This window comes from Pteropus alecto, unplaced genomic scaffold (assembly GCF_000325575.1).
Source record: "Pteropus alecto unplaced genomic scaffold, ASM32557v1 scaffold195, whole genome shotgun sequence".
Lineage (NCBI taxonomy): Eukaryota > Metazoa > Chordata > Mammalia > Chiroptera > Pteropodidae > Pteropus > Pteropus alecto.
The window spans coordinates 4,293,516-4,319,831 of NW_006438073.1; the positions used below are offsets into that span (position 1 = coordinate 4,293,516).

Here is a 26,316-nt window from a genome sequence, read left to right on the forward strand (position 1 = left end):
GAACCGGACCCTGAAGACCACTCTAGCTAAGCTCTGTCAGGAAACCCAGTGACCTTGGACTGCCTTGCTGCCTTTGGCTCTACTCTGAGCATGGTGCACCCCAAGGCCTTCTGGCTCCTTCCTTTTTGAAATCCTTTATGGGAGACCTCCCCCAGTAATAGGGAAGCTAAAAGGAGACCCTTGACTGATAGCTGACCTAGAAATATCCTGACTGACACCTTCAGGCCCTAGGGAGGATCCTCTACCACATCACCCAGGAAACCTTAGAAAGAGCCCCTATGCCCTTAGGAAATCGGGTCCACCCCTATCAGCCAGGAGGTGAAGTATGGGTTAAAGACTGAAAGAAGGAGCCACTCCAGCCGATCTGGACTGGCCCTCACACTGTTATATTGGCAACGCCCACTGCTGTTAAGGTTGCAGGTGTCACCCCATGGATCCACCGCACCCAGGTAAAGAGAGCGTCACCTCCGGAAAATTGGGAGACTTGGACTGCAGAGCCTCTTCCTGATCAGCCGCTCCGAGTCACATTCTGGAGGCAGCAGAGGTCCACCTGAGGTCTTCAGCCCTGCTCTGGCCACCCCGGAAGCTGGCCAGTCAACGCACGGCAGAAGCTTGAGGATAAACCATCCAGACTGTCCCGATATATCGTTATCATCCTTTATCCCTGACCCTCTTTAGTATACTTGTCCTGCTGCTTCCTTCAGAGTTGGCCTCAGTAGCACCCGCCGATTGGACCCTGAGTCAAAAGAGTCACTTTAGCCCTGACCTATTTAGCCTGCATCGGGATCCTCTTGATTCTTGCATGTTCAGGCTAAACCCTTCTTCAGTACATTTCTACAGACTTTGTCTAATTGCCATTGATTGGTTCAACTTTTTATAACCATGAGGAAAATCTTCCTTTTGTTAATTCTAGTAGGATTTTATACTCAGGTCTCTCTTAGCTCACCCGACAAGGGAAATATGGATATTGAGTACTTATATAGGACTCTTAATTTAGCACATCGTCTCTTAAACTTTTCCACCAGTGACTTAGCTAAAGATTGTTGGCTCTGCCTATCTCCATCTTCTGCCCGCTACTCGGCTGTCCCCATCCCCATCCGGTATTGGGCAACAAGTAACATGACTCTTCACCCCAAGTATCGGGGAGGCCGCCCATTTGAAATGATGAATATAGAAAATTTATTTGACTTCCGAATATCTGACGTGACTAAAGGTACTCTGACAGGACGAGCAGTTAACCTCTTAATGTCCTACGCAACCAACTTAACTCGGGCAGCCTCTCCTGAGCCTCCAATTTGGGGACCAATATCAACTCATACAAACCTTAAGTTTCAGGCACCCCTTTGTATCAAGAGAAGTCAAGACCCGAGCCAGAGCCAAAATTTAGGCTCCCTCGAAGATTCTCATTGCAATTATACTATAGAAATAGAACCCTCAAAAGACTGGTCTAGTTTCCAAGTAGCACAGGTCGCTCCATTTAAGAAACCTGTACGATTCTCATGGAAACCCAGCGTGAAGACTACAGGGTTACTAAACACAAGTTCGGGTTACTGTCAGGGGAGGCCAAGTGACTGCTTAAGCATCTTTCCCTGGGAATCCTGCTCCGAACCCTCCCAAGAAGAATGCCTGCTCTTAGCAGCATATGAAAACCTCACTGAATGGGTCTTTGTAGACACTAAGAGAAACTTCTTACATTGGGAAAACAGAACCTCTGGAGCATCTCAGGATACTTCCTGTGGACCCCTACAACCCCTCACGGGGGCAGTTCTAGCAGGCACACTTTCAACCTGGGAATCTGAAAACAGCAGAAGGCCAAGTGATCACCTTTTCACTATTGAGATGAGGTTTTGCCTTGGAACCCCAAGTATATTCTTTCTTTGTGGAACCAATTCCTATCTCTGTCTCCCGGCTAACTGGACGGGGACTTGTACCCTGGTTTACTTGGCCCCTGAAATAAACGTCGCTCCCAACAACCAGTCTATGACCGTCCCTCTAACGCACGCAAGAACCAAACGAGCGATACAGTTCTTTCCCCTTACAGACCTTGGTATCGCCGCAGGGGTAGGCGCTGGCACAGCTGGCCAAGCCTCCTCCCTGTCCTATTACCAGAGTTTATCTAAGGACCTATCTGACAGCTTGGAAGACATATCCAAAAGCATTGTCACTTTACAAAGCCAATTAGATTCCTTAGCAGGAGTAGTCTTACAAAACCATAGGCGACTTGATCTTCTAAAGGCTGAAAAAGGAGGGTTATGCATATTTTTAGAAGAAGAATGTTGTTTTTATGCTAATCAATCTGGTATAGTTAGAGACGCAGCCAAGAGGCTTACATGGACATCCAGACCACACTTACACCAGCCCCTAGGCCAAGAAAATCAAGAGGTTGGTGCCTTATAAGAATTTAAAGGGCATCAAAAGGAGGGGGGATTGAAGAGGAATTTTCCACTCTGCTTCTGTAGACATGCTTGCTGCATAGGTTGAAGGGCAGGGTGATCTCAAGATCAACTGAAGACTCACCCTCCCCTTTGATTGTTCTGCCTAAGTTCCTGTCCGAAAATCTCATGCTCTGTAACTGCCCATAGCCCATAGCAACTCCCGCGCTCTGTAACCGCCTGAGGATGAATTAATCAATCATCCCATGCCAACTGTAAATGCGTGAATAAGCCTTTTAAAAGTAAGGTCACCCCTGAGCTTGGGGCCCAGATCTTCAGAGCACTAGCTCTTCTGGGACCACCAGCCTAATAAACCTGAGTTCTCCCACCCTCGGAGTGGTGCTTGGTTTCTTGCCGGTCTGATTTTTCTGCAACAGTGGTTCTTAACAGGTGATGGTGGTACTGCATCATGGATTTACTGTACATTCCCTGAAGGCTAATGATGTTGAGCATATTCTATGGACTTATCTGCCACACAGTTATTCTCATTGGTAAGGTCCATTCCAGCCTTTTGCACATTTTAAAAAAACTCAGGTGGTTGTCTTACTGTTAAATTTTGAGTGTTCTTTGAGTATTCTGGATACAAATCTGTTAAAAAGACTATCTTTATTCCGTTGAATTGACTTTGCACCTTTGTGAAAAATCAGATGACCATATTGTGTGCTTATTTACCCATCTGTTCTTAAATTTCTGCTTTTTCCTTGTAGCCTGTAACTTACTCATCATAGTTGTTTTAAATTCCTCCTCTCATAATTCCAAAGTGAGTCAGGTTCTGATGCTTGCTTTGTTGCTTCAGACTGTATTTTTTCTTGTCTTTTAACATGCATTGTAATTTTTTGTTGAAAGCCAGATGTGATATGCCAGGTAATAAGAACTGGGGTGATCAGGCTTTTAGTGTGAAGTTTTCTGTTAATCTGGTCAGGAGTTGGCCTTTGTTTTAGTTTCCTTTTTTTTTTTTTTTGATGCTTCCCTGTTGTTTTGGGGTTTTCCTAAGAACTCCTTCTAACTACAGCGTGTGTTTTGCAGCTCGCTCTCTCAGTTGTAATCCCCTGCTATATACTGGAGTCCTGTCCATGTTGTGGGAAGGTATGGAGGAAGGGATATGGTCTGTAATCGTATAATTAAATCAGAGTTTTTGAGTAGGCCTGAGTCCTTGGGCTGTGACTTTGAAAAGCCGTTAGCCCTTTTTCTTTTTCTTCCTTTACCTGAGACAAGAAAGCTCAAGGGGGTTGGAGTTGGCTAACTGCCATTTCTCTATATCAGATAAGACTCTGGTGTTTCCCTTACAGGGCAGGCCTTTGTTATGACAACCTCTCTGGGTGTTTTTTAAAATTGTTACTTTTCTCCTTTTCTTACCTGAAACCCTGGTGGGGTTCCTGGAGATAAAACCCATGAAAATGTGGGGCTTCCCTCTCTTAAGACTGGGCCCCCAGGAGAGCTGAAACCAGTTCTATTGATTAACTTTTAAGTTTGGAGATTTTCCCGTTATCTTTCTCTTACTGTTTTCTGGATTCCATTGTAGTAATAGAACATGTTTTGTATGATTTCAGCTTTTGAAAATTTATCAAGGTTTGTTTTATGACCCCGGACATGGTCTGTTTTGGTGAGTGTTCCTCAGGAAGAATGTATTAGGTGAAATGTCTGCAGTATCAGTCAAGTTCGTTGGTCGATGATGTTTTTCAGTTGTGTGTCCTTGCTGATTTTCTTTTTGTTCTGTTGATTACTGAGAGAGGAATGTTGAATTCTTCACCTGTAATTGTGGATTTGCCCATTTCGCTTTTCAGTTTGATCAGTTTTTGCTGCAAGTATTTTGAAACGCTGTTGTCAGGTGCATACACATTTAGAATGGCTGTGTCATCTTGGTGACTCTTTTATCATTTGCAAGGACAGTGAAAGGTCCGAGGTTTTACCCTACTTGGAAGCTAACAAATTAGCCTGTTGCAGTTTCATGATGCTGGCAGAAGTCACTGGCTCCCGAGTAGCCATAGTACCAGCATTTGTACCAGTTCCTTGAGTCCCATTTCCCACTGAGTGATGTGAAGGGGACCAGCTGGTACCAGCACAGGAAGTGAGTTGCTTCACAGCAGAGGATCCCTGAAATGAGGGGGACCCAAATCTTTGATAATGAGCAGCAAACCTTACTGACCTTTGCTCCAAAGGGAGACATTATCATTATGCTAGACTGAGAACAAACCAAACCCTTACAGGGTGGGAAGCACTATTTCTGTTTCCAGTGCTGTTGACTATACAAACATCCTTGAAAATATACTCCAGATCCAACATCCATATCCCCTGCTCACAAGCTGTTCAGAAATGTGAGAGCCCTTGGAGAATTGTCTTTCAACAATAATGTCCCTCCTTATCCCTGGTAATTTTTCTTGCTCTGAAGTCTAGTGTGTGCAATATTACCCTAGCGACTCCAGTGTGTATGTCTGTGTGTTTTGTTTTGTAGACAGCAAATAGTTTGGTCTTTTTTCTCCCTGCTCTGAAAATCTCTTATCTTTAGGGGTCAGCAAAATATGCCTGTGGTTCAAATCTGGCGACCTACCTGTTTTTGTCAATAAAGTTTTATTGAAACCCAGCCATGCTTATTCATTGATATCTTTTCTGTGGCTGCTTTCCTCTTACAAAATGAGTCGAGTAGTTGCAGTGGAGATCATATGGCTGAGAAATCCCCAAATATTTACTATCTGGCACTTTATAGAAAAAATTTGCTGACCCCTCTTTTAGATCATTTGTATTTAATGTATTTATTGATATGTCTGGATTAAGGTTATTTTTAATTTTTATTATTTCTTTTCTATTTGTCCTTCTTTTTTCTTTATTTCCCCTTTCTTGCCTTGTTTTGGGTTATTTGAATATTCCATTTTAATTTTCAACTGAGTTTTTCATTTCTCTCTTTGTATATGTTTGTAGTGGTTGCTCTAGGGATTGCAATACACATACTTAATTTATTTTAACACTTCACAGTCTAATTAGAACAAGTATTTTGTCACTTCAAGTGGTCTGTAGAAATGTTACCACTATGTAGGTCATTTTACCCTTTTTTATGTTGGAATATCTATTTATTTAGGTCTTCTTTAATATCTCTCAGAAATGTTTTGTAGTTATCAGCACAGAGATTGGGCACTTTTTTTTGTTAGATTTATTCCTAGGTATTTATATTTTGGATGCTATAATAAATGGCATTTAAATTTTTTTATCTTCAAAATTTTTATAATCGATATATGGAAATATGGCCGATTTTTTTGTATATTGACCTTAAAGGCAGTGACTTTGATGAATTTATTTACTAATTCTAATAATTGGTTGTTTTTATTTTTCTATGTATATAATAGTCATCTATAAATACATGAAGTTTTACTTCTTCCTGTACAATACCTTCGATTTCTTTTTCTTGCCTTCTTGCATTATCTAAGACCTCCAGTACAAAGCCGAATAGTAGTGGTGATAGCAGACACTCTTTAAGTAACTTGGGAGGATGAGGGAGATCCCACTCTGTTCTTTTTAATTCAGTACTGTGTTTTGTTTGGTGTGGTCTGACACGGCCCTTGGAGGGACTGAGAGTACCTTATTTATTTCCAAAGATATCTATTTTATCTTTTGTAGACTGATGGGAGGCAAGAGATAGAGATTGCATACATACCTATTGGATACATACCTTTGTTCAAATTAGAAATAGACACTTCTTTGGTCAGACCACTTAAAATAAAAAAGGTGTTCTTTCCTCTGGACTACTGTAGACCTGGTCATGACTCAGGGCTTGGTGAACTGAGCATGAGTCGGATTTCAGACACTGCCTTCTTGGGCATGCAGACCACACATTGTACACTGTTCAGAGGGGACTGGAGAATACAGACGACTTGTCCAGGAGATTTGGGTACTAGCTCATCAGCGTTAGCACTTTTGATGGTTCCCAGGGTTTCTGACCCCAAATCACTGATCTAAATCCCTGATACGCGACTGATAATACATACCTTGCTTTGCTTATGAAATAATTTCAAATTCCAATATTAGGAAGAAGGAGTGGAGGATTGTCATCACCCCTGTCTTGTATTTCTTTGGAGTTTTCTTGCCTTCTTCACTGTTAACTCCCACCTGTTACTTTCTTATAATTAGATCATCCATCCATCATCTTGGTCCATGTGAGAAAAATTTGAATATACCAGATCAGCTGCATTTGTAGAAGGCCAAGGAGGCAGCATCTTGGGTTTAATGGATGAAATTGGAGAAGCTCTCACCCCCCTCTGAAGATAGTCTGCTTACCCTCTTCTGGTATCTGATAGACTCTACTGGGGGGCATGCTTTCCTTCACCTGTTTTTTGTCAAGGATGTTTAAGAACTTTCTGTTATAAAATGTAAATGACCCTAGAAGGAAAAAGCACAAGACGTCATTCCCAGAATTAAAAAAATTTTTTTTCCCTTGCTTTATTGAAGTATAATAGACAGTTAGTTGCTCATGTTTACATTGTACAATTCGATGAGTTTTTTTTCAGTTATGGTTGGCATACAATAATATAGCAATTTCAGTTGTACAGCCTAGTAATCAGAGATCCACATAACTCTCAAAGCGGTCACCCCACTAAATCTAGTCCCCCGCTTCCCCCTTATATATTTATTAATTATTAATCATCTTACCCATGCTACACTCTACATCTCCATGTCTCTTCTACAGCTATCCATTTGTACTTCTTAATCCCTTTGCCTTTCTTTCCCCTCCCATCTAGTAGCCCTCAAAATATTCTCTGTATCTTGAGTTTATTTCCGCTTTTGTTGTTGTTGTTTATTTGTTCTTTAGATTCCACATGTACCTGAAATCATGTGATATGTGTCTTTCTCTATCCTTCCCACTTCATTCAGCACAATACCCTCTAGGTCCATCATGGCAATATCTTTCTCCATCCCCTTCCTTTTAGTCTGTGTGTCTTTTTATATGAAGTGAGTCTCTTGTAGGCAGCATATGTAGGGGTCTTGTTTTCTTATCCATTCAGCCACCCTATCGTTTGGTTGGAGCACTTAATTCTTTTCCATTTAGGTATTTATTGATAGAAATGTAGTTATTACCATTTTTCCTGTTTTTGATACATGTTTTTTATTTTTTCTTAAAGAAGTCCCTCCAACATTTCCTGTAATACTGGCTTGGTGTTGATAAATTCCTTTAGCTTGTTTTTGTCTGGGAAGCTCTTGATCTGTCCTTTGACTCTAAATGATAGCTTTAGTGGATAAAGTATTCTTGGTTGTAGATCCTGGGTTTTCATCTCGTCAAATATTTTGTCCCAAGCCCCTCTGTCCTGCATGCCAGTCTTATGGGTGCTCCCTTGAAGGTAACTAACTGCTTTTTTCTTGCTGCTTTTAAGATTCTCTCTTTGTATTTAAACTTCGGCATTTTAATTATGATGTGTCTTGGCGTGGGCTTCTTTGAGTTCCTATTTCTTGGGACTCCCTGAGCTTCCTGGGCTTGTACGTCCATTTCTTTCACTAGGCGAGGGAAGTTTTCCATCATTATTTCTTCGAATAGCTCTTCAATGTCTTGTTTTCCTTCAGGTACTCCTATGACATGAATATTTTTACATTTAATAGTGTCCCATAGGCTCCTTAAATTATTATCATAGTTTGGCTTCTTTTTTCTTGCCATTCAGGTTGAGTGTCCTTGGCTTCCCCATCCTCTGTATTGGTGGTTCGATCTTCTTCTTTATCCACTCTGTTAATTCCCTCTAATATACTCTTCATTTCAGATAATGTGTTCTTCATTTCTGACTGGTTCCCTTTTATAATTCCCATTTCTATTTCTATGTTTTTTATCTCTTTGTTAAAGTCCTCACTGAATTCATCTACTTTCCCTTAAGTTTATTAAGCATCTTTATAACCAGTGTTTTGAACTCCGCATCTGTTAGATTGCTTGAATCCATTATTTTTGGATATTTGTTCTGTTCTCTCATGTGGTTTCTGCTTCTTTATCTTCCCATTTTGGCTGCCTTTCTGTGTCTGTTTCTATGTACTAAGCAAAGCTCCTAAGTCACCCAGTCTTGTTAGTGTAGCTTTGTGTAGTAAGTGTCCAGGCACAGACCTGAGAGGGGTTCAGCTGCAGGCCGAGTTTAGCTAAAGCTTTTGCCCCTCTGGGGACACCTGTTAAGATTCAGCAAGCAATCTACAGATGCTGTGCTTATAGTTGCCTCAAGAGGCCACATCCTGCACAAATCCAACCTTTTAAAATACATTTTCAACTTATCACTGGGATGCTCAGAGCATTTAATTAACTCACTATCATGTACAAGATAAAATTCAAATTAATCAGGTCACACTCTTCAGTGCCCTACCATCCCATCTATCCTATGCAGAAATGCCCCTTGAGCTTCCATCTAGCCTCTGGGGAGAGGGAGCTCCACCCACATTCTTTGTTCTAGCCAGATGGCTTTCCTCATTGTCCTGCCTCTGAGCCCTTGCAGACTATCTCCCTGCCTGCCGGACTTCCAGGATTTGGTAAGCCCACCTCGCCCAAAGCCCCTTGGGCATCCTGGGCTTTATCTTCAGTAGCACTTGGTCACCAAACTGAGCATAGAATGGGGTCAAATCAATGTTGATGGGATTTTAAACTGTGGCAACAAGCACAGGTTATCCCAAGCAGGAACGGGGAAGTTAGAGCAGTGACTGGGGTGGGGTCGTAGGGTAGCAGAGTAGGTGGGAGTTTGTGTGGACGGATGTCAAAGGCATTACACAGGCTCCCCACCTTATCGTAACATCTCTGCAGTAGTTGATTCTTTTTGCAGAAATCCGTAACGAAAGAATTTCTCAAGAATTTCTCCCTAGATTCTGATCTTAGATTCTGAGCCTCCTGAGGGCTCTGATCTCTCTCCACGTGCTTTTAAAGTCAGTATGAAAAAGGCTCCCACAGAGCCTTTTCTCGGAACCAGCGTCGACAGGGAGGAGGAACAGGGAAAGTGGAGGCCCTGGCGGCCCGCGGTACCCCACGCCCTTCTGCACACCCTGTGCCCAGGACCCAGCTTGTTTGTAGTGCCAGCGTGTGCCCAGCACCCTCTGCTCATATGCGTGCCAGGGCGCATTTTTTTCTATGTCTTTAGTAATTTGTTATTAAGAAAAAAAGACTCCCAACAAAATCATGTTTCTTGCACAATCCCAAAGGTAATAAATCACCCAAGATGATCTAGACCAGGGCGGGTAGAGCTGAGGGCTCCCAAGACCAGGGTGGATTGACTCTCCATCAGAATCGAACAGGATATGTTGGCTTTACTGAGTGCTGTGGCATGTAGTCTCAGTGCTGTAAAGCACAAAAAAAAAACCACCCTTTTTTTTCTTATTGCAAACATAGTATATGTTTAAAAAAATTTTTTTAGAAAATACAGACAAGCAAACAATAGAAGTCACCCGTAACTTTATCATATTTTAGTTTACATCTTTTAAGCCTTTTACAGTTATTCCTCCTCTCCTTCCCTCTCTTCCTACCTTGGCAGTGGGAATTATTCAACCACTGTGTCTGCTTAAGAGTTCCTTGAACGAGATCCTTACATTATCAGTGCTCCCCACCTCTTACCTGCACCCCCCTAGGGCATCTCTGTTCCCTCTGTCTTTTAAACATCCTAGGACAGTTTAAGATGGTGTCGTCCACATGGGTAGGGGCAGAGACGAAGTCAAGCCTCAGTGTGAAGACGGACATTGCCGATGGCCTAGGGAAAGTCCTCACTTGACTGTAGGTGCAGGGCAACTGGTATAGCCCTGGGCTGAGCTCACGGAGTAGGAGACCCTGCGTGTTAACTGTGCCGCCACCCAGACTGTGGCTTTCTCAGGCCTGCCTTCGGACGACCAACCCCGGACCGACTGCTCTCGTGCGATGGTGGTGGTGTTTGGGGCAGGGCCTGGGACACACCGGCCGGAAGATTTTACTTTTTTATTGAGGTTTAACATGCACACAGTAAAGTGCATAAAGAACACTCAAGTGCACAACTCAATAAAGTTTGACATTTGTGGGCACCTGGATGACTACATGCCAGATCAAGGCGGAAGAAGTCTCCAGCGCCCTAGAAGTGTCCTGTAAGTCCTTCCCAGTCAGTGGCCATTCTTCCTGTATTCTTGTCCTCCCCACACACGAAAAGGCGAACACCATTTTGGCTTCTTTCAACATGCAGTTATTTATATCTGGCTTCTTTTGCTCAAAATAATATCTGCGAGATTCATCCATTTTGTTTGTTAACATTTTGAAAACACTTTATCAACTTCTTAGTTTACCAAAAATGGAATCCTTTCATGCACGGTGTTCATAACTGGTCTTTTCATTTACTGAATTGATGACGGTTTCCCTTGTCAATAGCATTTTTCTACTATCGAGTTCTAAAAGTCTGCATAATGTTCTATCTTACGTATGTGCCATTATTTTTTTGACCAGGCTTCAGTTGTTCAACATGAGATAATCTCTTTTAAAAAAAATGCAGACAATAATTCACTGAACATTCTCGCAATTAAATTTTTGTGCACATTCTTATTGCTTTAGAATAAACTCTCACAAGTAGAATCACTAGGTCAAAAGTTGTACATGTTTTTAAAGCTTTGTTAATCTGAACAGTGTACTAACAGTGTACTTTATATTAGCAACATCAATGAGTATCTGCTTCATCAAATCTTTACCTTCATTGAGCATTATGTTTTGAATATTTGCTTATAATATAGGTGAAATGTATCTTTAAAAAAATTAAAAATGTAAAAAAATATATCTTGTTTTAATTTGTATTTCTTCAGTTGCAAATATGGTCAAACCCTTAATCATGTATTCATAAATCACTTTTTCTTCTGTCTTTCGACTCTTGATGTCTGTGTCAAGCAAGGTTCAGTTGTAGGTGACAGAACCACTCATCCTGTTTTAATGTGAAAGGACTTTGACAAAGGGCATTAGCTTCTTACACAATCGCTGGAAGAGCTGGAGGAGCAGGACCCGTCTGGGCTTCCCAGAATGACTCTGAGGGCTTCCCAGAATGCCTCGGGGGAGCTACTCCTTTTGCCCCAATCAGTATTGGGCCACTGCTGCCACAGCTGTTGACCCTCGAGCCACGCTAGGTCTGTTAGAGCAGGAGTCCCCGACCTCTGAGCTGAGCTGTGGACCTGTAAAGGTCCATGGCCTGTTAGGAACTGGACTGCACAGCAGGAGGTGAGTGGCAGGTGAGCAGGTGAAGTGTCATCTGTGTCTGCAGCCGCTCCCCAGCGCCAGCATCACCACCTCAGCTCCGCCTCAATCATCAGGCATCAGATTCTCAGAGGGCACTGGTCCCTGGTGTCACAAAGGTTGCAGACCACTGTGTTAGAGCTTGTCCAGCAAAACTAATGCCCGGAGTCCTGCTCCCAAGACACATCATGCTATTCACTAGACTGGAATCTCTGTTTATTTGCTACACCAGAGCAAATAAACAACAACAACAGAGTGAAAACAACCCAAATACAAAATACCTAGAAACGCTAAGGTAAATGTAACTAATAGCCTTTTAAATATTTATTTGAGGTTAGAAGGAGGTCAGGGAAATTCCCAGGGATCATAAATGGGAAGGGAGCTGGAAATGAGTCGTAAACGAACCCCGAGGCTATTGGTGTGCTGGGGGCGTTTACCAATCTGGCGACTTAGATGCTTGGATGGCCACGCAGGCTAGGTAGACAGTGCCTTGGGGAACACAAGCGAGTTAGGGAGATGAAAATCAGCTCCACGTAGTTCGAAGACCTTCAAAGGGCTGTATCCTCCGGGAAAGAATGAACCGAATAAAAGAAGTGTCAGAAATGAAGTCTATGTGGCATTCCGAGCTAAGGAGAAAGGTATCTGGGGGCTTCAAAGGGTCATTGCAGGACAGTCAGAAGAGCAGGTGTTCGGTGATTAGAGGTTTGCCCTGCCCCACGGACAGCTGATCAAGAGGCATTTCTGGTGGTGCGCCTTTTCTAGGCGAGGCCCCTAGTTCACGTTCTTCTAGGTTGTTAAGGGGCTGGGGCGGAGGATGTTTCTCCTGAGTGCAGGATCTCGGTTGCCTGTAGCTCAGAATAACCTGCATACCACAGAAGCACATCTTGGGGTACCTTGTTCTGATCCCCTACACCATGCTGAGAAATTTTCTATGAAAAAAAGCATGTTTCTAGAAATTATTTTTAAGAATTATAAATTTGCCAAGCCATAGAATGCTAATATAGTAGGCAGCTCATCATTGTTTACTTCTGAGTTTTCACGAGAAATTAAGGTTTTTAAAAGTGAAAGATTCTAATATATGTAATTGAAGCTACTGGAGATAAAAGAGCTGACTATGCAAGGAAGGTAGGATGTGTACCTGGCTAAGAAAAGGTATGTGGAATGAAGATGCATTTTCATCAAGGGAAATGAAATTAATTTTGTCTTGGTTGTTTCAGAATGGAAAGCGAGAGCATTTCACCTTGTTTAATCAAGCTGGCTAAAATAGAAACGCTATTATAAACGTTTAAAAATTAGGCTTTAATATCAATAGTATACTTCTGTAAAGCTAAAACTTCATTTTCTTTTGCCAAAAGGACAGTTTTTCGGACTATCAGTCTGCTCCTGATAAGAGATTGTAAAAGGATTTTCTTTTCAAGTAATTGCCCAGAAAGCAAAGATTCTGTGTTTTAGCAAAATAATCAGCTGTGTTTTATGTTGTTTTAATCAGATCTTTTACTTAAGAAAAAGGAATCTTCTCATAGTAAGAACTAACCTGTATTTGTCTTTGAAATCTTTTATTGACACTTTGGTAAAGTATATCTTTTTAGTAAACGTCAAAATCTTTTCTGACAAGCCTGCCGAAATCAAATTCTAAAAAAAAAAAAAAAAAAAAAAAAAAAAAAAAAAAAAAAAAAAAAAAAAAATTTTCATGACCCCAGACTGACTTTGAGAAGTCTCAGAGGGCCCCAGGAAAATCTCAGAGAATTTGTCTCTCTCGTCATAAGGGAGGTGTCGCACTAATTAGGTGTGTTCGATGTTAAGTTAGGTGGGAAGCGTTGTCACATAAGAAATAACAATGAGCCTTCTTTACGTTGTATTTGTATATGTTACAGATGTTCCAGAAATATGTGCAATTCCTGGAAGTCTGAAATGTCCTGGCATAAGATGTCTGTCTCAAAAGTTGAGGCACACACAAAAAGGATTCAACCTGAGTATCGCATTGTGGCATATGTGGATGAAGATCATTCTGCTTCTGCAAAAAATGGCCCCTTATTGCTTTACCTTGGTATGTTCTTGTAACACAGCAGTGATCTGTTCTTAAACCAGAGGAACTAAGATGGGTAAACGATCACTGTAAGTCAAATGAACCCTTGGCTGCTTGACTCTTTCAGGCTCCTTGGCAAACCCATTTTCAAATTTGTGTATTACTTCATCCACCATAGTACATTTAAGCTGGTCTTCATTCCATTACCATTTAGTTTGGGTTATCAGTACGTTCTTGTTGTAGTATGTATGTTTCCAGGTGGGTTAAAGCCTTCCCCTGCCTACCCTCAGGCCTATACCCTCATAGTGGCAAAGAAACTGTTAGAAAATGTGTTTTCACTCCACGTGAGAGCACGAGATAGTCTCCGGCAGACCACTGTCTCTTGGTGTATAACTTTTTGTTAATGCCTTGTCTCCTATAAATCCTTAATGTCTTATGCGCAAGGCTATCATTATCAAATTAAGAAAGATCTCCCAGCCCCCAGTTTAAGAGATCCTGTTGGTCATAGTCTAGAACCTGGAGACTGGGTATTCTGAAAGCTTCATCAGGAAGCACAACCTCTGAGCCCCATTGAAAGGGACCTTACCGAATACTCCTGACCACTGACACTGTTGCAAAACTAGAAGGCATCGAACCTTGGGTCACCTCTCACGGCTGAAGAAGACGCACCCTCTGATTGATTCTTCACATCGGCTGGAGACGTCCAGATCAGATTGTCTAGGAAGAGAAGTAGCTACAGCCATGGAGATGGCGTCCACCCCAGACGCAGGGTCAGGGCTCCCAGCTTAACTAAACACGAAACCCTTGCTGCTTTTCTTTCTTTCCTTTACTCCGGCATTGGTCTGGGAAAATAACACTGTCATCCACATCTCTTCGGGCCATCGTTAAGGCGGTAACCTCTGGAATTTAGAGCAAGTTTTTGTTTCGGGCTAGGAGAAAACCTAGCTGACCCCTGGCTCGAATGGGCGATTGTGCCCGCGTGCGGTAGTCAGCATTCTCTTGGGCCTATGAATGCTTAGATGGCTGGCACTCAGCTGGGCAGTGCCTCTTAGATGATCTAATTCTACCCTCACTGTTCTAGAAACAACCGACCAGGAGGCTTTCCATGATTCAGGCTTTGCTGACTTTGGCAGGGCCACATTTTCCCAGCAAGGGAAAATATGATACGAACGGGAACAGGATCGGAAACCCCTCCTCGAAGCTTGGAGACATTGCACATTTTGTTGCTGCGGCATCAGCTGCCCAGCAAAGATCCTTATGCCCTCTGACCAGAAGTGTTCTTGACAGCAGAACAGCCCTCGGTTACTTTTAGCTGAGCAAGGAGGTGTCTCTCGGTGCTGTGACCGGCCCACCTGCCGTCACTGGATCAAGGCTTCTGGGGAAGTCGAAACTCAGTTACATGAGATATTGAGCAAGCCATGAGACTCCATCAATGAGTCTTGCTTTGATTGGCTCGGGTCTTTGGGACTATGGCTTCAAAGTGCACCCCGACATTGGGAATTACAATTATCATCATAATCTCGCTGGTGTTGTATTCTTTCAAACGCTTTGAATGCGTGTTTGCAGCCCCTAACTGCCAAGTAAAATGATCTCCCTAAGGTTGGAATGTCAAAGAGGGGACCAAGAGAATGACCGATTGAAGGACTGTGAACCTGGAACCAAACCTGTAACTGTGACCTATAAATGTCACAGATTAAGCAAAAATGTGTTGCCAAACTGGAGATCAGCAGAGCTGTGGCTGAGGACACTAATGCCTTAATTCTTGATCACATCTCTCAGTTAAACTGAGAATATGATCAAAGCGGGGGGAACTGTTAAAAATAACCACAGATCCAAAGTGGCGTCACTCGTGCTAAAAGCCCATGAGGCCTGGATTTAATACCTGGTCCATGTGCAGTTTCGGCCTCACCCAGTCTGGAATTCGCTGCAGAGCAGTGGCTGAGGACACTAATGCCTTAATTCTTGATCACATCTCTCAGTTAAACTGAGAATATGATCAAAGCGGGGGGAACTGTTAAAAATAACCACAGATCCAAAGTGGCGTCACTCGTGCTAAAAGCCCATGAGGCCTGGATTTAATACCTGGTCCATGTGCAGTTTCGGCCTCACCCAGTCTGGAATTTTTTGGTCAAGAACCAGTAAGGTAGTGTGTCACATAGGGCCTCTCCATCCCCCACAGAAAAATGAGGTGACCTACGTAATAAAAATCTTTCCTCTTCCTTCCCCCAAAGACAAGACGCCCTGCCCTAAAAATAATCCTTTCTTTTATTGATAGCTCCCCTGCCCACCCTTCTTCCTATAAACCCTCCTTCCCACAGCCCCTTGGGCACCCTTCTGGTTGTTGGATGGGACGCTCGCTGACCGTTGGTGAATTGCTTAACAAAACCAGTTAGATCTTCAGATTTACTCGGTTGAATTTTGTTTTGATCATTCATATGAAGCTTTAAAATGTACAAACTGATACCTAAGTAGTGTTTAAATATACACCCAGTTAGTAAAAGAAGTCCATGGATGTGGGGACACAGTTCAGGACAGGAGCAGCTAAAAGGGTTGGGGGGTGGAGATTGAGGTTAGGCTTAAGGTGACACTGAACTGTTTCTGTAATGTTTTATTTCTTAAACGGGGAGCTGGGGAATAAAAGTTATTGATCGTATTACTTTTTATGCCTTTGTGTATGTTTGAAATATTTCATTAAAAAAGGAAGAAAAAAAGCCACTGAGCCCCCGTCTTCCTTTGTGGGGCCTGGTGGGTGGGGCGACAGCTTCCCCAGCGCCTGGGGGCGGGGGCCGGGGCATGGCTGCTGCGATGTGCACCCTGACCTTTACCTCTCCTCCTCTGTGCCCTCCCTCCATCTCGGCAGTTTAGTGGTGATTCCCCTGTGACTCACGCGTGCTTTTGTTAATCCCTTCACCAGCAAATACTTGTTAAATACTTAAATCTTGCAAATGGAAAGAATTCCGCAGTAAAGTGTAAGGAGTCATCCAAAACTCTGAGTCTTGGACGAGGCTGGTTCAAAATAGTTCTACGTCGAAACTTAATCTATTAGATTCAGTCATAGCAAACTTACTGCTTTGATATTTGAATCAAATATTTAAATGCGGGAGTTTTCATTTGGCGATTGGTGATACCGATACGTGGACAGGGAAGAAATCTCTTGAGATAAATAAACTTCACTGGGAAATGGGCCCCTTGCTAAGTTCCCTTGTAGAAGTGACGCCTCCCTAGGTTGCAAACCTTTTCTCCTCTGCGGTTTCAGCTCCAGGATAAACCAGTTCTGCGGCATGCTTCCTACCTTTCCAGAGACGATCCGAATCAGCTTACCAGGGCTTTACAACCCCATTGATTCTTTCATTGCTCAAAAGCCTCTTTCTTTTGAAAGCCATTGTGTGAATCATAAAATTAACATCTAAAAAGACTTAGCAGCCATCGAACCTGGGAAAGCTTGGAGAGTTTGGCCTTGCTAAGGGCACTTGGACTTGGAGAGGGCCTTTGCAGGTGGAAAAACCGTGGCTGCGGTGAGGCGAGGTCCCCAGGATGGGGGCAGAGAGGGACCGTCCCTCCTTCCCCTCCCCCCCAGTTCTCAGGGACCGCTAATCAGAGAGGCCCCTCCCACCCTCTGTGTTTCCTCTTTTCTCCCGCTGAGTTCTAAGCAGACACCAGCAAATGTTTTTTTAAAAGAACGAGGGAAGCCTATTTTAGTTACTTTCACTTCTCTAAATTTTTGATCATTTCGGTCAGGTGTGAAATAGTTTTGAATTTACAATTTCAAATCTATTTCACACGTTCTATAAAATGTTAGACTGTAGACATTCTCTTTTTAGTGAAAGAGAAAAGACAGACTTTAGGATTCATGTTCAAAGTATTTGAGGGCTCAGTTTAGCATTCAAGAACGCTGCTGTGAGGTTTTCTACTTTTTTTGTGTTTGCCCTAGATTTTTTTTTTTTTTTTTACCTCTTTTGTCTCCTATATATTTCCAGCTCTTTGGACTTCTTTGAGGAGAAGGCTGTGAGGATTGAAGAAAGCGAAAATCTCTTCTCCAATAATTTATCATTATCACGACTTCTGATTATTGAGTTTCTGGCATCTTTTAACTCCTCGGGAAAAAATCTGAGCCTATGTGTACCCTTAGAAATTCAGGTAAATTCCTGCAGTTAGCGGCACATCAGCGAACCTCAGTGACGGTCACAGGACATCGATCGTCCGTGCATGGGGTTGCCACACAAGGCTGGCCAGATTACACTTTCAAATTCATTTCCAGCACATCTGCAGGCAGGAAAGGGACTTTGGATGTGTGGTCAGGTTTGTTTTAGCCATACAGTTGCTGCTCAGGAGAAGGGGGCGGACGTGAGACAGGACGGTCCAGGCCAGGAGGAGCCTGCTGCCTGTGATGGGCAGGCGACTTGGACCGGGCTCCAGGTGGCTTGCCATTCTTTTCTACTTTGGCCTGACGAGGAAACCCGTGAAGGGGCTTGTGAACGCTGGTCTTTATTCCACTGCTCTGGGAAAAGCGTCAGCTCTCCTGCCTACACTTCATCACCCAATTCAGCACCCTACAGTTTGACTTCTGTCCTCAAGCTCCACTGAAGCACCCCGTCCACTCGTCCTCATGCAGATCCCAAGGCCCCCACCCCCAGCCAGGGCTCAGCAGCTCTGCGGCTGGTCTCACTCCCTTCGAGCTCCTGCGCTGTGGGACCACACTGCAGGCTTTTCCTTCTCTCTCTCTGGCTTCCAGTTTCTGGTCTTTTTGTCCTTTCCTTGGGGGTTCACATTCCCAGACTGCAGGCTGCATGATCACCTGACTGGAGCGCCCAGCCCTCCATTCACTGCCAGTGGAGCCTGGGGCAAGTCATAGGACTCGCTTACTCTTCAGGTCCCTCCCGGCGAAATGGGATGATACAGCACCCACCTCATTTGGGAGAAGATTAAGTGAGATAATGCTAACCTCAGGCCTTACACAGAGTCTCTCCCGAGTAAGTACCTCGCGAAAGCTGGTTAACATTGCTCTGTCCCTCAGGTCACTCCACCCAATGCCTCCACCCGCTCCGGGGCTGGGGAAGGTCGGCCCCCAGCCCAGCCCCTGCTCCTGACTCCCACCAGCCTCCCTGTGCCTCTGGCACCATGAAGGTTCGCGAGCAAGTCTGTGGTCGCGGGGAAAGGTTCCATATTGTTCATTAAAAGGAGCGACGCTGGTCATAGTCACGCAATTGGCTGGCTGGCCAAAGGCGCCTCGGGAGCTCCGTGCTGGCCGCGTGTCTGGTTCCGGGGTGGGGGGAGGGGGGTGGGGGAAGCTTCCCGTAAATTCATCAGGTAGACGAGAAACTCACTCCCTAGTGCCTTCTCCGACTGCGTCATTCTGGTTAAGGGAATGTAATCGATATCGGGGGGTTTCGCAGGAAATTTTTAATTTGATGTATTCTAATGTTTTCCTGTCATGCGTGCAATGACATCGTCGATGGCTATGTTGTGATGTTCCTGCCGTGCGCGTCGTGGCCCTTGGGGGACAATGGCAATGCCGACCTCCCGTCCCCTGTCACTTTGAGGCGAGGCGTCTTCTTCCCGCCGGGAGGATGGACCGTGGACGCCCGCGCTCACTCCTGGTGCCGCCCTTTACGGACCCCACTCCGGCTGTGCTTGGGGTGGGCCCTGCTTTCCCCTCCTCCTTCAGTCACAGCTCCTTGCATTGTGAGAGAAAAGGCAGGTGTTTTGTGGATGGGCCGGCGGTGCCAGGCCTTCCAGTCTTCCAGCGGGAGGGCTGTCTGTGAGGAGGGAGATGAGTGACAGCATTCTCTCCGTGGCCACACTCTCCCCTGGCTCCTCCGAGCTCCCTTCAGCTAGGCCCGTCCTCGCATGTGACCTTCAGTCAGCCTAGCCAGAATCCACCCCCTCGATATTTGATCCCCTCATATGTGACCCCCCCAACCCCCCTGCCCCTGGGTGCTTGGTGTCTGGTCAGCTGGCCTTCCCTCCGCAAGCTCCCTGTTAGCGGGTTCAGCCGGAACCCCCTTTCCCCGATGCTTCCTCTTACTGATTTTTCATCCACGGACCCCCACTCTGCAACTTGGCCATAAGTCCACACTTTTTTTTTTGTCGTACCTGGAGCTGAGCCCACTCTCTTGCCCTCCCGCAAACCCCAGCGCAGTGGGCCCTACGCCTGTGGCGGCCCCGGGTGAAGTCTGCCCTACCTCTCACAGGTGTCAGAACGGGTTCTTCACCGCGTGGGTGGCTTGGATGCTGTCGGCCAAGTGGGGTCAGACAGTCTGCGGTCACCGGCGGTCAGCTTTGCCGTCAGGGCAGTTACCTGTGAAGGTGAATGACAGGATGAGCTGCGGAAACATTACGTTTTGTCTTGTTCTTCGAGAAATCGGAAAGAATGAAAAGATCATCGTTCCTTTTCCCATTCCCGGGAAGGCAGCCCAACCTTTCCCGTCCTCAGGCCGAGACCAAAGATTGCAAAATTCAGTTTTCACAAGCGGATAATGTAGGTTTGCGAAGCGGCCCTCGCGCCGTGGCAAGGAGTCGCAGGGAACACGTGTCCCCTCCGCGGCCAGCCCCGGCCGGCGAGGGCGTGTGGGACTGTGGGCCTGGCATGGTCAGAGCACCCGCTTTTTCGATGGAAGATAGGAATCCAGGTTTAAGAAGTGCTGACAAGTACTACGAGCAAACAGACGGAGTGGGGGTCGAGACGCCTCGGCACCCGGCCTCGGGCATCTGGTTCGTGGAATCCAGGTGGAGTCCTGTTCCCTTCTGGTTGGGGGGACACTCCTGAGGCTGACACTGCCTGCGTGCGCCTTCCGCCACCTGTGGACTTCGGGGTATCCACCATGGGGGTGGTGCTGGTGCTGGTGACGGGGGCCCAGAACTGTGCCCTGTGTACCAGCAGTGTTTTGGATGGGGCATCTGAGTCACGTGCCCTCGAAGGGTAGCCAGCCTGGCCCAGAAGCCATGGCTCGAATCTTCACACTGAAGCCTGGCCAGGAAGACGGGCGCCCCCCCACCTTCGTGAGGACCCCATGGGGCATGACCCACCAGCCCTTCCTCCAGATCTCCTTGCTTAGGCCAGGAGTCCCCTGAGCAAGCCCAGGGGCGCCCAGATTGAGGAGCCTCAGAGCATCGCTCAGCCTGGACTTTCTGCAAGGCCAAGCCATGTTTAATCGGTTTAAAAAATAAAGACGTGCAAATATATTCCAGGTAGCGGTAGGTCAGTCTGTGTGTGCTGACCATCTCCCGCTGGGACCCACTTAGGAAGCCTGGGCGTCCAAAGACGTGGACCCCAAGATCAGGGTTTTCCGAGGCAAAACTTTTTCTTCTCTTAAACTACTGGAAGTTGTTATAAATGCCGGGGCCTGCCGTTCTGTGTCACTTTCTCCACTTGGGGCCGAGTTCAGGAAACCGCGCAGGTGCCTCATGTCCCTGTGCAAACATCTTGCTGACTGAGTGACCCTCTCATATGCGAGCCATTAAGTTGTGATTACTCTGTCATCTATGGTGGCGCTTCCTCTTCCCATGCCCGAGCGTCTTCTTACGGACTTCAGATGTTTCCAAGAAAATTCAGTGACGCTTTCGTGCAGCCTTCTTCGTTATTTGACATGGAGCTCTGTGGAGGTCGAGGTTGTTCGGCTGTAAAGGGTTCATTCCGCTTAACCTCCTCTGCGCACTTGGAAGCTTTCACCTCGGAAATGCATGTGCTGTCACCTGAGTCACTCGTAAATACTAACACGCGATTCTCAGGAAAGTCCGTTTACGTGGAGAATAGACGAGGCCCAGAACACTGAGTTCTGTCCATGATGCGAATGGACATTTCCCATCCGGCGGCCGACCTCACTTCTAAAGGCTGAGTGGATGGTTCTGGAAGGAGAAATCCAGCTGTTTGAATTGAGGGCCCTGGAAAATGTTCCCGGAAGGGTGCCTCTTGGCGGCTGGATTTCCTCTCAGGTGTAGCAATTGAAGAAGGGCCAAGAATGCCCTCCTTTCCTTGAATTCTGAGTTTCAAAGCTTACCTCAGGGTCCTTAACATTTGCTGCTGAGTTTTTTTTGTAATCGCTTATGCCGGGGACGTAACATCACAGTAACCTGTGCCCTCTACTGTCCCATGTGGTCTTCCTTTCTGCATGGCCCCATTGCAGTCTTGACTTTTCAGCTCAATTTCTAACTTATTTGACATAAGATATTGTCGGCAAGTCTAATGGAAAGTTCCACTAACGGAGGAGAAACCGTCTCAGTATGGAACAGTCAGCTGTTAATTGAAGCTGGCACGCGTCCCCAGAGCTCCCTTCCGCAATGACGCCGCGGCAGGCTGAGGTCAGCTTCACGTGCTGGCAGAGGCTGCTTGTCCGGGCTTCCTCACCGGCCTTCTGGGAACAGCCTGGCCTCTTTCTCACGTCTGTATTGAGTGTCATCCAAGTGAATCTCTCCTTTCTCCTTCATGTTTATTTTTTATAGGGTGTTACCTCTTAGCAGTCCAAGCGCCGGCCTGGCCGCTGAATACAGAGGTGATGGACTAATGTCCCAACTCCCTCTCGCAGACCGCAGAGGTGACCCTAGGACTCCAGGCTGGGACATGGCAGCGATGTGTCTCACCGAGATGCCATCTGGGGCTCTGGCCTGACCCGTGTGAGTGGGGAACGGGAGGGAGGAATGACATGGTGGGGAGAGGGCAGAGAAGACAACTCCCCTCAAAATGAAGGGGTGCTGTTTTGAAATTCCTCTATTAGAAATGGATTCCCTTGGTTGGACTTTCTCTCTTTGTAAGATTTTGTGTGCGTGCGCGTGCGTGTATGTCTGTGTGTTTCTAGGTGTTTAACAATTTTTTCTTTCTTTAAAAGTGTTACATATTCATTGCAAAATAATTTAAAAATCCATATAGGCAACACACCACTAAAATGATTAATAAAGTACTACATACATAGAAATAATATTTATATTTATACCTAAGGTCAAAAAAACATATATAGAGAGATTTATTCTCATTCATTTTTAAAAACTGGTATCGTACAATACACACATCTTCAGTACTCTTAAAAAAATGTATTCGATAGTGAACATGTTTCCTTTTCAATAAATATAGAGCTATATCATCATTATGTAGTTCTGTCAAAATGCATTTAAATAAAGAAGTTGTGTAGAGAGTTCCCAGCTTTATGCTTGGGTGAAAACCTTTTCATACAGCCTTATATAAGCGTTATAGGTTTATTTATGTCTTTTTCTACTGCCTTCATTGTTCTTTTAGAAGATGCTGAGCATTTTTGGAGAGGTAGGACACCAAACCATGTACTCAGAGGTCTGGTGACTACTGACGGTCACTGGGGCTAAAATCAGACCAAGTTGCGCCCCCCACCCCAGGTTTAGTACTGAGCGCCCTCGCTCCCTCTCTCCGTGACGGAAGGCTGGTGTGCTTCTGCGTCTGTGTCTCTGTGAATGCAGCCCTCGATTCGAAGCTACGCTTCCTGCGTAGGAAGGTCGGGCCTGGGTGGGACAAAAAAGTCCATTCGGTGACTGCACAGGATGAGATGGAGGACAGATGGTTCTGGAGGACACGATCCTTGCCCCATGGGACCATTATCTGAGCAGGGGCCTTAGACCAAAAATGGACTTTTACAGAACGCATAGAACTTTCGTTCCCCCAACAGGGACTCAAACCCCAAGCCTGTGGGCATCTCTGCCTGGAGAGGTGAAGGCTCGAAATGGCTGAGAAGACTGTCTCACTTCACGGAGATGAAACGTTTGCCCCAAATTCACCTGTTCAGCGAGGATTTCTCGGGAGGACCCTTGGCCATGGTTTAGCTTTAGACGGTGCCAGGATTATAATTCCATATATGTGTTTGATTCATCTTCACAGTGCTGGACTCTGTAGAAAGGGTAGTAACTGCAAACATTTTTGCAAGTTATTGGAGCTGCCATCCTGTTGCCCTTTGGGGCTCTGGAGGAGCGAAGCCCTTTGGACGATTACTCAGGGTGTTGGGAGCCTGCAGGTCCATGTTGCTAAAAGAATCCAACACTCTTCTTTCACTGGATAATGGCACACAGTGTTCGAAAGTCCAAGGGATCCAGAAAAACGCTCATACGGACACCGAACACGGCGTCTGCAGTGCTTAGTAGGATGCACCAGGCTCTTTTCTAAGTGCTTTTACCTACTGACTTATCAGACCCCTGTGAGGAAAGTGCTGTCACTAAGCCCACACAGTGGGTGACATAGGCACCTTGAGGCCCACGAGCTCAGAGCACCTAAGGGGTGAAGCTGGCCTGGCACCCGGGCATCTGGTCCCGCTGCCCCACCGCGTTTCTGTGTGGAGCTGTTTGCAGTCATTAATTCAGCTGTCACACTAAAGCCTTGTGTTTTCAAAATTTGCAACCACTCCGCACCACAGAAAATATTGGGTTGGTCAGAAAGTAATGGCTCTCACCTTGGACTCGAAGAGTGAACTTTCTCGTTCTGAATTTATTCATTTATTCAAGAAATATGCAGTGGGTGTCAATTATGCAGCAGGCACTGTTTTAGACACCGGAACTACATCGGTATTCATAACAGGTATATAGATAATGCATAGTAGCTACTCGAAACACACAAAGACGCCTGCCCTGGTGGAGCTTACGTCCTGCAGGGTAATTCACCTGGGAGCTGAAAGGTGAAGGCACAGAGGAGATCACTCAGACTTTTAGGCCATTGCATAAAAAACCAGGAGCTTTAGAGGGGACCCTGCCCACAAAGGACCCCTGCCCATGGCAGACCCCTTTGTAATTGCGATAACCTTGCAGCTCAGTCCCTCTGCAAGACTCTGTGATTTTTCACTTGATTCAAGCAGCTTCTCTTCCTGCCTCCCAGGGGTCTACGCTGTCTCCTGAAGTTACTCCAACTCCTGATCCTGGCATCAGACCTCGTCCATCCATCCCTCGAGTGAATTTGTCCAGTCACTCATTGGATCACCTCTGAGTGAGTTCCCACCTGGGGCCGGGTGCTGGGCTGGCTTCTAGGGGTAGACAGGGGAATGAGACAGCCCATGGCCCTCAGTCAGCTGCTGCGGGAGATTCAGGAGGTAGCACTGCATTTATGAAGCGGGGAAGAAAGTGTGATGACATATTCTGTATTTGGATTTAAAGACAGAAATCGAACCCACGTTGAGAAACGAGTTCAAAGAGAATGTCCATGCAGAATTATTTCTGGTTTCTCTGCGTCTCTTCCCGTCAGGTCGCGGAATGATAGTGTAGGGAGGAATTTTGCGAGGTCATCCAGGCCGCATCCTGGTGGTTTTACAGAAACTGGAAGGTGGTCTCAGACTGAGAAGCTCTCCTTAGATGTTTCAGAGACACAATCCGTGCACACAGGCAGGTGGCGTCAATGTTTAAATGGGGCGGGCTGTACCATTGTCTTTGATCAATAGAGCTCTGAAATATATAGTTAGTTCGCCTTAACATTCTTTTTCCATTCAATTCTTGGTCCAAAGTCAGAAACCCGGTAGAGCACGCTTCCCTGTGCGTTCAGGGTCATTCCAGGCCCCTCCCCCTTCCCTTCCTTCCTCCCGCCTCCCTGCCCATCCCCAGGGCAGAGAATGGCCAGGAGGTCTGGGTTGGGAGACTGCACGTGGCACAGAAGCTGTGCTAGTGCCCAGGCAAAGGAGAAGTTCCACAGCTTGCCCACCAGACTAACATATCAACATTCATCTTAGAGCAGAGAGGTTAAAACAAATGCAGAGACCACCGGCTTCTAATTTTGCCCTTAGGAAACGTGTGGGCGTGGTAACTAGGTGACCCAGGGTGAGAGTCTGGAGGACTGCCAGAAATAGCCCCAGCGCTGTCAGCACACTTTTATTGTGGCCAATCATTAAACAGCTGCATGGAATTACCTATTTGAATTATGGAAGTGATCCCGGGCTCATTATGCGAGGCCCAGTAGTTATTGCATGACAGGTCATACAAAGCCCAGTGAGGGTATTTTCTTGTGAACTTTGCCAGCCATTTCCTGATAAGAATCTTATAAAACAAGATCTCACATGTTTATCACACACACACACACACACACACGCACACGCACACTTTTTCCTCCTGTAGTCTATAAAGATGTTTTAGTAGAAATAATAGCTGAGCTTCACAGCGGACCAGAGGAATTGACACCCGAGTTTGGGGATCAGTGACAAACACAAAAATGTGTTCCCAGGAAACCTTCTTCACTCAGGACCCTCCAGGCTGCTCGGTCCCCTTCTGTCCTTCCCCACATGGAAAGCCCGGAGGAAAACGATGCCTCCCTCGACAGCAGCCCCAAGTGTTGGCCTGTCCCCGCTCCACATGTGGGCTCCCCCCACGCCTTAGAGGCAGTAAGTTACCATTTCCATCTTGACTGACTCATTTAACAGGAATAAGAAACTCCTGTCTCCAGGAAGGACTGGACCGTGAGGCGGCGGTCTGTCAGCTGGAGGACAGATGAGCACACTACGGTGCAGCTGTGTCGTGGAAGACTACACGCCAGTAACAGGGTGAATTATTGTACATGCACCAAACTGGGTGTGACCCAAAATAATTACACTGAGTAAAAGAAGCCTCACAAAGAAAGAGTATACAATCAGCTCTCTGTATCAGCAGGTTTCACATCTGCAGATTCAACCAACTAGGCACCAAAATTATTTGGGGGGAAAAAAAAAGTAAAAACAAAGAAACAAACAAACATTTGGAGAAAAGAGCCCCGGAGAGTTCCAAAGAGG

The 26,316-nt window shown here is 45.6% G+C and overlaps 1 long non-coding RNA gene across 1 annotated transcript; it reads left to right on the plus strand.

The window, feature by feature from the left end:
* Positions 1–16,485: 16,485 nt before the first annotated feature.
* Positions 16,486–24,782, plus strand: LOC112482311. Its single transcript, XR_003047264.1, has 3 exons — positions 16,486–18,597; positions 22,067–22,237; positions 24,447–24,782. It is a non-coding gene; the product is annotated as an uncharacterized LOC112482311 (long non-coding RNA).
* Positions 24,783–26,316: the final 1,534 nt, after the last annotated feature.